The sequence below is a fragment of the Lethenteron reissneri genome, chromosome 17, assembly GCF_015708825.2.
Source record: "Lethenteron reissneri isolate LAM-NWPU_2019-01 chromosome 17, ASM1570882v1, whole genome shotgun sequence".
NCBI lineage: Eukaryota > Metazoa > Chordata > Hyperoartia > Petromyzontiformes > Petromyzontidae > Lethenteron > Lethenteron reissneri.
In genome coordinates, this window is record NC_083795.1 from 11337486 (window position 1) to 11350538 (window position 13053).

Consider the following 13053-nt stretch of genomic DNA (forward strand, 5'->3'; position numbering starts at 1 on the left):
ACAACTGGAGAGACAGCTTCATAGTTAATCCTTCATCTTTTACAACGTTTGAAACCTTCTGGAATACCGTGTTACACTTCAAGGATTTATTTCCTTGCATGTGTGTGCTGTGTTGCAAGTTTATAAGGATCTCTGTGTTTAAGGAGACTCTACTGCTCTATTAAGATGCCTTTTTAATAAAATCCAATCCCAATAGGATGGCACATCAGACAGTGGCAATTCTGAATTATAAAACCTTTAAAGAGAGAATATAGACCTGGGCACGAAGAGTAGGCTCAGTACTGAATCAATAGCCAGCGCTTTTGTAGATTTTAGCATTAATTATAGTGCTGGAGAACTCCGTAGCCGTGTCTCTGGTGGTAGAGGACAGATTCCACTTCGCGGGTTTGTGCATTCGCGCGTGCTCGTGTGCGGTGCGCGTGCTCGTGTGCGCGTGTGCGCGCGCGCGGTGCGTGTGCGCGTGCTCGTGTGCGTGCGCGCGTGCGTGTGCTCGTGTGCGTGTGCGCGCGCTCGTGCGTGTGCTCGTGCGCGCGTGCGTGTGCTCGTGTGCGGTGCGCGTGCTCGTGTGCGCGTGTACGGTGCGCGTGCGTGTGCGTGTGCTCGTGCGCGGTGCGCGTGCTCGTGCGCGCGTGCGCGTGCTGGTGCGCGCGTGCTCGTGCGCGTGTGCGCGCGCGCGCTCGGCACACACGCCGCCGCTCTTGCAGGTGGTGCAGGTTAATTGGAACTCAAAGTGGGTGCGGCGCAATTAAGCGTCAGCGCCCGTGTTCCAATTACCTCCACCTGCTTCGCGCAGCTGTGTTGCGGTTCGACTGCAAAAATAAAAAAAACCTCCCAAGGAGGTGGAGAATCGAGCCCAACAAAAAAACCCCCCAAAACCAAAAACCAAACGCGGGGCCACGTCGGCCCACCGCCCTCGCCAAACGCCGGGAGCGCGCGCGCGGTTCGCTCCACGCACCGCTGTGAATCAATTACCGGTGCAGCAGCAGCAGCAGGGCGGCCGTTTCGAAGGGTAGTCGCTCATGGCTGGACAGGGATCCACACGGGGGCGGCTGACTGAGAAGTGAGCAATGCGCAGTGCGTTTAACCCAGTGGTTCTTAACCTTTGCTGCAGAATTGCACCCCCCCTTTGTTTCTCAATCGTAAAAAAAAAGTACACTTAGTAAATGCGTAGAGGGTTTGGTGAAGCAAAGTAGTTGTAGTTACGTGCCCGCGCTTAATTATTTAACTTCGAAAGAAATCTGGCCACGTCTCGCACCCCCAGAAAGGGCATCTTGCCCCCCCAGGGAAATGCGTGCACCCCAGGTTAAGAACAACTGGTTCAACCCGAGCTCCACCGCTTAACTTAAACAATGTGGGCGCGTAACCGATGGAACACCCAATTTGTCGTTTCAACATTGTTTAGCACGCAACAGCGGCGCAGCTAATGAAAACGCACAATTATACGAACACGCCCCGTGCAAGTTTTACTCCAGCATAAATAAAGATTCTGATTCCGATTCTTAAGTGACTCGAAAACGACGCATAAAGTAATCGAAAATGAAATGTGTCCCGAGTCAGACGGAGTTGTTGATTTCACAATGGGGAAAGGTGCATTTGCAGAGCAAGGGTTTCCACCTGTCCTGGTTTTCCCAGGACGTCCTGTTGCTGAAAGGTATCCATGCTGGGACATAATAAAGAACTGGTCGTGTAATAATACAACAGTCGGGAGCAATGGCTTTACATGCAGTGCCTCCCTCTTCCAACATTGCGAGATTTTTCCTCTTCCCACGATATGTCGTGGGGACTTTTCGTTTTTTTTTACATTTGAGTGGTGGTAACCAGAGGTTGTAGCCCTACTTCAAACCAAACAAATGACCCCGACGTAGGAGATATGTCTGCGCACAAGAGCTTGGAATTAAGGGGGGAGGCATTGATGCCTTACCTGGCAAAACAGTGGCACACGCGGCTGTAAAGAACAAAACCAGGACGTGTCTGCCTGGTTGCTCGCAATGGAAAATGTAAGAAACCTCACAGTGCTTGTACATCCGTCACCCCGGAGCACCAAGCACCTTGTGTTTGATGTGGTAATTGGGAGGCGTTTACAATGTGCTGGTAACTATTACATCCGCTTAACCCTGGCATCTTTTTAGACGCCCAGAGGCGGATTTCATTCTTAAAGGGAAAAATAGGCGGTCGTATAAAATGTCTCGCTTTGTAAAAAAATTGTAATCCACAGAAGTGGGTGTTGCTTTTTAAAATGTGTCTGAAATTAATTAGTCACTCTGCACAAAGCGCGGCTCCATGCCTGTGTGCGAAGTTTGTATTTCGAGAGAAGCTCGGTTTACAGCTGTAATAAGGAATATGCTTTTAATTTAGTAATTTGTAATGCATAACAAGCATTTTTTTTAACCAAACACAAATGTGCCCTCGATACCTAACAGCCGTGCACGATATGCAGTGAGGTTCTACAAATGAAAAATCGATTTCTAGGCACAGAGATGCCAAACGTGAACCTTGACTTCATAAAATGGCGAGTCCTTGGCTGTGTAAGTCACCGAGCAATGTTAAAATGACCATTTACAAACGAGGCCATGGTCATGGTGTATTCAAATCCAAAGGCGCCAAGACCATTTGTGTAAAACGTGGGCACTATTGAGACCTCCTGGTGAGTGAGAGGTTTTGGCTTCAATTAGCAGGAATAAATATCAGCCCTACTCGCAGCAACTACGCCAATGCGGGCAAAGAGCCTCACAGTCGCTCGTCCACTATGGTCAATTTGAAGCACGTGGATATCTTCCCACTGGTGTGCGTAATAAGCGAGCACAGTGTTAAGTTATCTTCCACAAATAAACCCTCTTACACTAGCACGTCCAAATTATACAAGTACAGAGATTGAAAAACAAAAAACTACTGTGGCTTATTCACTGCTGGACGAAGGCACCTCCATTCCGTGGCACTTGTGGGGGGAGGGCGGTGTTTGACCATACTTCGCTATGCTGGTCAGTGCGAGTTAGTGAATGGGTAGGGGAGGCTGAGGACTGGTCCGGATACAGTCGAACCTCTCTTAACGATCACCCCACCTGCTAACGACTCATCGCTTAACGGTGGGCCTCCATTGAGCCCAATGTGTAGTGTATAGTGTAGTGTATAGTAGTTGTGTAGTAGCGTGTCGTAGTTTAGTGTATAGTAGCGTAGTGTATAGTAGTGTAGTGTATAGTGGTGTATCGTAGTGTAGTGTACAGTGTAGTGTATAGTCGTGTAGTGTATAGTGTAGTGTATAGTAGTGTAGTGTATAGTAGTGCCTCCATAGAGCCCAATGTGTTCGCTTACCGACCATGCCCTTGTTAATGACGGGTTGTTGTAGGTACAGTAAATATTAATGAATGCATTGATTAACCATGTTTCTTTTAAAATAATGTGTTCATTCTGTTAGTATCTTATTGTATTAATATCCATTTTTGGGTTTAAAGGGGTAACTTTGGATGCTATCGGAACGAATTCAACTTTTAACATGTATCTCTTATACTCGCTGAACGACCAAATCACTTAACGACTGGTTTCGTGGAACCAATCACCGTCGTTAAGAGGGGTTCTGCTCTATTGCTCGCCGCTGATGTTAGGCCACCAGGTTAATCTTTTCTTATCCTAAGATAATGTATATAGCGCATTGTTCAAGGCGCTTTGCACAGAATGAACAGTGGTACGTATGCATGTAATGGTGGAGCTGAGGTGAATGACGTAGATGAGAGGAAGCGATGGGTGGTAAATCTGTGACGATGATGCGCGACTTCGGTGAAAGCGAAATTCACAAGTGACGTCATCACATCTGTCCCTCTATTTAAGGAACGAAACAGGAGGATTTGCTCATTTGCTCTCCAACACACCGGTGCGCTGTACTAGTAACGAATTGGCATGTTTTGTTTACGTTACAAACCTTACTAATTGGTTGTGTCGAGTGGTGGCGGGTTTAACGACACATTTATATTTACGAGATCTAACCAAAAAAAAAACCTAAATTATGAAAGTGACATTGCTGACAGTAAATGATGAATAGATTGAATGAATAGAGAATGAGTGAAAGCCTTATGAGAATAACGTAAAGGTGGCGGTTATGAGGGGGATAATTAAGGGGCCGTGGGGTGAGCAAGGAAACAATAAGTGAGCTTTGAGTGCGGAGCGGAAACTTGCGAGCAAAGGCGACTGTTTCATGCGGAGAAGTTTGTTCCAGTGAAGGGGGCAAGAAGAGAAAAGGAGCGAAAGCGTGATTGAGCTCAAGGAGAAGGAGGAACGGAGAGAGAGAGACAGCAAAGATTGACAACGTAGAGGGCAAAAAAGCGCATAGGAAGATAACGCAGTGCCCAGGAACACTGCATCACCAGTGCCCCTCTGCACACACACACACGTCACGTACGCTGGGATAGGGCACTGACCCAACAGCACTGCCTATTATGACATTTTTTATTTATTTTGCCAGGTAAGGCCCACTCAGCTATGCAGCTCTTTTTCAGAAGCGACCTGGCCACAAATTAAAGCTCAACGAAATGGCTTATAGCAGCCAAATAATCTAAACGCATGTTACTAAATGTGGAGGGAAAAACCGGAGGATCCGGAGAAAAGTCCACGCGACCATGAGAACATGCAAACTCCAAATATACAGGGTTGGAATCAAACTCGCGACCTCCCGTATACCAGGCGAGGTAGTTAACATGTTGCCCCTGTGGCACCCAAGTAGTGTTGCCCCCCCCCCACTCCCACGTCCCTGCAACACCTGCAAACTTTGAATTAGTTCATTGCCGAAAGCTGCTCATGTGAAAGAACATTATCAGGCTATGCTATGTATTGATTTGTATCTTTCTAGCCCCATCACCACGGTGACATTGCCATCGGTCAGGCTTTACGCTCATTCATTTCGTATAAAACATCTGCGCACGGTTAGTGGCGGCGTATCGATGACTTTCCACAATTCGATGAACGAATGGGAGGATCAAAATTATTTGTGGAACGCATCGGCCTCTCGTGGCTGCAGGCATCGCACGAACCCCTGCTACGACACACGGCACAGGGACTTGAAAATAAATCATCGATTCATTCTTAACGCACGCCGTTTGATGCGCTTTGCGTGATATTAACGGTGGACATTGACGGGCCCGATCGGTGCATCCGTTACACCTCGAACGGTTGTGCCCGTGATTTCATTGGGGCACTTCTGATTAAAAAAGTTTCGGGCCACCCTGACCTTGACCCGAAGAGAAGCGACACAGCCCATCGATTTTGTCGTTTAGCTGAGTGCGTCTGCTTTGTGCGTCTTCACGCTGGTATAAATCAGTGCGTTGCAAGCGCCGCCCCCCCCCCCCCCCCCCTCTAAGTGTATGAGGTGCACCGTTCTATCAAGAGCCACGAAGCCATATATTTCGGTCGGGTTCTTTTTGTTCCTTTTTTTTGTAATTTTCCAGTCCGCCCACCTCCAACGCATTGCTACAGAGCCAGCCGCTGGTAAGTTTCATTAAACGGGGGATGTCACGTGCACCACCAACGGGATCATTTCAGCAGGAGAGACCGCATCCTCAGCACCGTTCCCACAAGGCTCTCTCACATGTGAGTATCTTGCTCACACCTTTCATTCACTCCACCAGTGCCACCCTGTGTGCATTGAAAGGTAAGATGAGTAAAGGGGTAGCGCAAAATGAAAATTAAACATGAGAAATTACATTGTGTGTACACAACAAAGATCCCCTCCCCCCGTATAGCCTCAATAGGTTTTTGGGGCAAGCGCTGTTAGCAAGCACAATGGCAAAGACACACACGACTAGTAAATAATACAACGAGCGTTTTCGTCATCATCATCATCATCATCATCCTGTTTAGCCATGATCAATCCACGCTTGGATGAAGATCTCCAGAGAACATGAGGCATTATGATTGAAGATGTCACGGCAAGCAAAGGGAGAATGAAAGCAGCAGAAATGAACTTCACGATTAGCAATTCACAAATGCTCACCCTTTGGGAGGTAATACAACTACAGAATAATAGAACATAAATAATTGCAGCTTCACTCATCTGCTGCTGTAGAGTCACTTGTTAAAAGTGAACAAAAGCGAAACCGTGCAAATGAAGGAGGAAGTCCGACCCTTATTCAGATCTATGTCATGTCGCTGCTGCTGTCACTTTTCCTGTCAACTATTACTGTGCAGTCAGCCTCATTTCAATTAAGCTGATTAAAGTATGCCAACGTTTATATAACCACAGGGAAAAGTCCCTACAGAGACATTAAAATATGGGGGGGGGGGGGGGGGGGATGTGTGTGTGTGTGTGGGAAACACAAATTGGAAACATTTAATTCACTAAGCACATCAACTTCAGGTTGGGGCGCCTGACGCAGCGATCCCTCGCGAGCCGTGCATCATGTAGGCCCAGCTTATTAAGAAATGCGCTCCGCGTTACAAATGCCGAGGTCGATGCCCCTCGGGCGAGCAAGCTTTCCATTAAAGAACAAATCTGAAACGGCCCTCCCACTTCCCTCCCGGGTCTTTAGAAGAAGAAGAACCACCCCCCCACCCCCCCCCCCCCCCGTTAACCTACCGTCTCCTCGCCTGCCACTTTCTCAGTTTCCAGCCGTAACCGTGCAGTGTGGAATTCCCGCCGGCCTAACGATGTCGCACCGTCACTGTCGGACGCTTCTCATATCTCAAGTCTCCCCCCCCCCCCCCAGGTCCCGCTGCTCCCACCGCCACGAATCCCTCCTCCCACCACCCTCCCTTTTTTTTTGCCTGCCCCGTATTGATATGGAGAAAAGGCCATGGTAGTTGTGGAAAGGGCCATATGCCGCGCATTGTGTGTGCGCGCGGAGATAAAAATAAACAAAGCGAAATGGTACCTGCTTTACATGGTCATGCAAATACGCTCGCTTATTCCGGTTACTTATGCCAGAATGCTCCATCTTAGCCTTCGCAGATCCTTATGGGGCTGACCTCCAACACCTTTGAATGGAAAGCAAAAACTTTTTGCAAACAACACAGGACAGGTTACAGTGAGGAGGAGGAGGGAGGGAGGAGGAGGGATAAAAAAAGGGGAGTCTCGTTTGTGATTGCCTCATAAAACCGGCCCCAGTCGGCGGTAACAAAGTGGCTTGCTCGAGCTGAACTTTGCCGCGCACGAGTTGAATCCCTGACCGCCCGTTTCCACGCGCTCCGACTTCCAGACGCGCTCGCTCTCTCATGAAACCGCACGCGCGGCGCCCGTCTCATTTCACAGCACGTTTTGCTTCCAGCTGGGTGCGTGCGTGCATAAGTGCATGCGGCCGCACATTTCAACGCACGCTTTGTGAACGCGGCCGCGTCGTCGTCGTCGTGTTTTTGCGAGGCTGCGTCGCTTAGTTCAACGAAAAATGAAGAAATGTTCAAATTGCGATTGATGAGCGACGGCCCACAACCACCTTCCTTTTCTCCTGCCCCGTGGGTACCTGGCCTCAGGATTTTCGTCCGCAGACTCTCTGTACCCCCCCTCCTCTCCCCCGTCGCTCGCGTTCTGTGCCAGGCTCTTGTTTAATAAAAAAAAAATTTTGTTGCAATTGCCGGCTCATACCACCGCTGGCAGAAGGGCCTTCATTCGGATGAATTATAGAAAAGCCCTCTTGCGGGGTATTTGGCCTACTCTTTCACACTAGACTGACATCTTGGAAGAGGTGAGGGTACCGAAACTTTTACACTGCCACGCGCGACGACCCGGCCGGTCGGCTGACGGTGGACCCATTTACAGTGCTGAGTGGAGGCAGCCGGATTGGAGAAACCATGGCCATTACTTCAACTGCCACTCCTGGAGATCGAATATAACCTGCGAACTTCTGGATTGCATGGTGCTAACTACTGCACCGTGGCAGTACCCCTTGTTAAATAAAAAAAACAATACCCGCCATTCACCACTAAGTGACGGTGACGTCACCACGGCGCCTTTGTGCCAGGCCAGGTGCACTTTGAGGTCACGTGAAGTGTCTAAGGCTCGCTGAATATACACACACACATAAACAAGCACATTATTTGCAGAATGCTCATTACATTGATTGGTATGCACTAAGTGGAGAAGCATTAGGGAACATTAGCCACGTGTTATGTTTTCATGGCGAGGCTCGGGCCTGTGGGAGTTCATTTATTTTACACTCTTATTTTACTGCCCTCTGAACCCAGGAAATTTGGAGGTGGTCAAACAAAAGGAAATGGCCTATTAAACTAAGGCAACTCTGCAAGACTCTCACAAATAATCCTTTCCCCTTCTTAAAATCGTTCTTCCAAAAAAAATACATTGAGCTTAACCTCTAATGAGGTCATCAATCTAGAAATGAATTGAAAATGTCAGCACAAACACAAAGCAAGCGTATGATCATGTCTCAGACTATCAGAATATCGTAGCTTTCGGAAATTGTACGCAGCTTTCATGTGAGAATGTTACCAACATTATCATTACTTTATTTCTCAATTTTCATGATACAAAGAGCTGCAAATATAAAATAAACCGAGGCACACACTATAACAAGAGCCTCCCATCAATGCACAATGCTTTCGTGCAATTTTACACAAACCCTTCTGTGCCTTTTTCACAACCAGGCACAGCATAATCCCCTGCAACGTCCTAACCCATTTTCTCTAAGCCGGATGCTTTGGGAGTTTAACTGTGGCCCTCTAGGGCAATGTAACTGAACCTCGAATGTCAGAGCGAGGATTTATCAACGGGTACCATCGACAGAACTGTTGTGCCCCCCTCGCAATGTTTTCACTACGCTTGTGCGAGCCTTAAGCCATGGAAACAAAAGGCCAAATCCGAAGGCCATTTGCGCAACGGGCGCAAAAAATCGTGGCACCAGCGTGGATAATGACAAATTATTTCACCTTTCAATTTCGCTACTACTCACAGCGATTATACTCTGCATGCAAACAAGCATGCAGAGATTGCACACTCGCAATTACACCGAGAGACAGAAAGAGGAAAGTTATTGATCAGAGAACACACACACACATCTGAGACGTGATATTGTGTGTGAAGGCAAAAGTCAGTCGGCTTGGGTGGGAGATGTCGCGAGAAGAGATGATGGCCGGTAGTCATAACTAACAATGGAGTGGCAGCGAAAGGCGGGAATGTTCCCGAGAGGATATCCACCATGAAGATGGATTCATTAAATCAGCTCGTTTGCCGAAGCAACGTAGATAGTTTCGCCGTGAGATGTCGATGGCTTGCAGAGGCCTTCGTCATCGAACAGTAAACAGATGATGGCTGATGATGTTGATGACGGCGAACGCCTCGTAACAATTGAAGTGGTTATTTGAAGATGCAATTATTTCTGCAGTTGCAAATGTCATCTTAAATTCAGAAGAATGTGTCCGTTTTTTACAACTCCGTTTATTTGTCTTCTATTTTTTGTTGAAGGTATAAGGGTACATTTTGCACTTTCTACTGCGGAACAACCTGGCAGGAGGTAGACATCCTCGAATCCTGGATTGCCTATGGCCGAAACTGCTGCGGTTGATGCCACTAATATAAAAAAAGCCAAAGCAAGCCTTGGGCCTCTGTGAGCACCAACCAATGTCCTCTCTTCCCAACCAGGACTGCCTTCTTAATTTTGTATCTAATACTGCAACGATTCACATGTTGATCATCGCGTCGGGTTATGCATTTGCACATCAATTACATTACCGCAATGAAGCTGTTACCGAGCACAAAGACAAAGATCCCCCGTATAACCTTTACAGACTGTAGGGGCAAGTGCTGTTAGCGAGCACCTATAAAGGCCGGAACGGTACACGAGGGGGTGGGTGGCCAACACCACGCCCGACCGCCTTTGTCTACCTAGCGGCGATGTTTACACATCGCACCAGGTACTCATTTGAGGCTGAGTCGACCTTGGGGAGGCCCAGGACCGGTTCAGATAATCGTCACTGGTGTTTGCCGTGAGCGGGAATCGAACCCCGGTCGCCAGGTTCGTAGTGCAGCGCGCTAACCGCAACACTACCGCACAACAACAACCGCCATTCGCCACTAAGTGGTGGTGACGTCACCACGACGCTTGTGCCAGGCCAAGTGCACCTTGAGGCCACGTGAAGTGTCGAACGCTCGCTGGTAGGAGGTCACGGGGCAGACCCAGCAGGTGCCACGGGCAAAAAAGGGTGGCCGCAGTCACGGCGATCAGCGGTCAACTACGCAGTCGCCGCGCGTCCACCTGTCTGCCAACACAGGGTTCCGGCAGACGCCAGACGTCTCGTGGCAACGTCACGGAGGGGACTGGTACGTCTCCCCGCTCACCGTGGCGGAGTGACCGGTTTTAATCTCCTTTGCCCCGTACCAGGTGCCTCTCGTGGGGCGTTTACTATCTCCACGAGGAGCTACCCCAGCGTCGTCCGTCAGACCCACGGGGGGGGAGGGGGGGCTGCTTTTCGATTAAAAGCCATCGGCCATGCCAAGTTATACAGCTCTAAGCCGACTTAGCATATTTTGTTATAGATTTTTTGTTTTGGAACGTATATATTTTTATTGATTTGCAGGTTGTGTGTGGGAGAGTACAGTATGAGCGCTCTGTCAAGATGCCTGATCAGTGTGGAAGAGTAGGCCAAATACGATCTAAAGGGGCTCTCTAGAGCTTCCGCTAGTGGAGGCGCTCCTGTCGGCAGTCGTGTGAACGAGAAATTGCAGGGCTGTACTTTTACCTTCCCGTAATTTCAACGTTATTGTAAAATAATTGAAAACCAATTTTTTTTAAAATGCTCAAATTACTATTTTCTAGTGCGCATTCCCATTAGTCTTGAGTCAGTGGCTGAAATTCTTCATTCCTATTTAGCCGAATTATGCAAATAAAACAATAAAAATAGATGCAATGCATAAATACATGGACAGACGATATCTCTGCTTTGAAGAAACATCAGCTAATTTGTATTTCTCCTCTTAAGGGCAGCGTTATTGACAAATGTGTTGAATTTTTGTTACTTGGGCTTGTACACCACAAGTGAAGCAGTATTAGAATTGTGTTTTTGAGTTTGTTTAAATACACACGTGTGTCTGTATGCCTGAAACTTGCCCATGCATGAGGTCGAACCAAACAGGAATATGACCAGAAATTCCGGTCGAGGCATGGGGGGGGGGGGGCAGTCAAACATGAGATGAACTCTGCTCTCGATTAAAATGTCACACTAACCCACGACATATTAATAACCACGAAACCCAAGAGATGCCGTCACGTTCTAAAATGCTTTTCTCCGTGCATTCTCAAAACGGGTGTCCCCCCGACGCATTCCGGACCGCCTTATAACCTTCACACGTTTAAGGCAAAGGACAATAAAAACAACAGTTAAGGCAGATATCGCCACCTTTTTGCTGCCGATAGAAAGCCCCCGTTAAAATACACAATTGCGGGTGAATGTTGTTTGATGTGCGACCTAACGCCAGTTGAGGAGTAAACACGTGAAACTCATTCGTCTGTGTGCCCGCTTCTCTGCTCTTCACTTTAAAGGGGCTTGACAGAACTTCTCAACGGGGGGGGGTTTCGCGGGGGGGGGGGGGGCAACACCGCCGTGCACAGCACAATAGTCGCGCGCGCACGTTTTTTTTGACATGAACGTGCCTAACGATGACAGATGCTTTCCACGTAGCTCAGAGGCGCTGCTGCCCTGTCTCTCAGCACGGCCACGATCCGTTCACTCGGCCTGCTTCCCCGCTGTGAGCACAGATGCCCCCACCCCCTCCTCCTCCTCCACACACCATCGCAGTGCAGATGTGGTGCTTTTAAAACAAAATACCTGGGTCGGCACCTTTGTATACAGGGATTTCTCTCTCTCTCTCTCCCATTTCTCTTTCTGTGGCCATGGCAACTCTCTCAAGCTAATGCTTTCACGCTAACATTAATGATGGCCTTGAATTGATTCTCACGCTCAGGATACATGCATCAAGTAGTCGAATAGTGCGCGTGTGAGTCCATTATGGGTTTTTTTTTCTCTGCGCTGTATGTTGCGTGTTGAGCTGGGTAGTTTAATAATTCTTCACCGCAATGGTCAGTGCCGGTTTGTGAAGATGTCATCACTGATGTTAGCCGTGGTCAAGAATTTAAGTCGGGTCAACGTGTCCAGAGTACAGTGCACCAACTAATATCCCATCGATCCAACATGAAACAGGTTTCATCGTCATCAATCATGATCAATCTGCTGCTGTATGAAGAGCTCCCCAAGCTTTTGCCGTCAATCAGAATTTTGTCATGTAATGAATTATATAGTACCGGCACGAAAGCCGATTTCATCATTACATCCCTTTGCTTGACATACTCTCAAACTCACTGGATATTTTGGCTGTCACGCCATTCCTATGTTTGACCATCATCGTCCACTATCCCTTTTATATATCTTTTTAGATTTTTTTTTATCCACGTGTTACGCCCACTTACTTTTCTGAGTCAGTTGAAATGCCGTCTGTAACCTTCACACAATTTTAAAATCCACAAATTGCTCTATCATTCCCTCAATAGGGTTGAGAGAATGATAGAGTCAAGGCGAGTCAAATTTATATTTTAAAATGTGTGGTGCCTTTTGGGCCCAAATCTTCCACCCGAAACGCCATCACACCAACATCCATAAACACAAATATAAGTTGTGGCTTTGAGTTAGTTGTTTGCAAGCGCATATAGATGTGTTTTGAGGTGTGACTTGAATGCAGTCGTTTGTATTTACAGGGACTCCTCTACTTACGAACGAGTTAGGTTCCAGAGGTCTGTTCATAAGTCGATTTGTTCGTAATTTCAACTTTACTCCTGTCGATTCCAAACATGTTGGGCAGCATGTACACTAAACACGGGGAATGGATCTCGACTTAAAGCTTTCGTGACTGCAGGAATTCATATTTTTGGGTCTTTCGGTAAAGTCACGTAGATAGGTTCAAAGAAAATACAGTAATAAAAAAGATAACACAAAACTACGACGTTTCAAATGCAACACAAGTGGTCGTCTTCAGGAAAAAAGAAAGACCCAAGAAAAGTTGTATAATCTCCTGTAGATGTAGATGCCACTGGTTCTTCATGTTCTGCAGATGTAGATGCCACCACCACCACC

At 47.6% G+C, this 13053-nt stretch overlaps 1 protein-coding gene across 1 annotated transcript in view; it reads right to left on the reverse strand.

The window, feature by feature from the left end:
• LOC133343488 (slit homolog 2 protein-like) overlaps positions 1-13053 on the reverse strand; it is a 187947-nt gene that overhangs the window by 71218 nt on the left and 103676 nt on the right.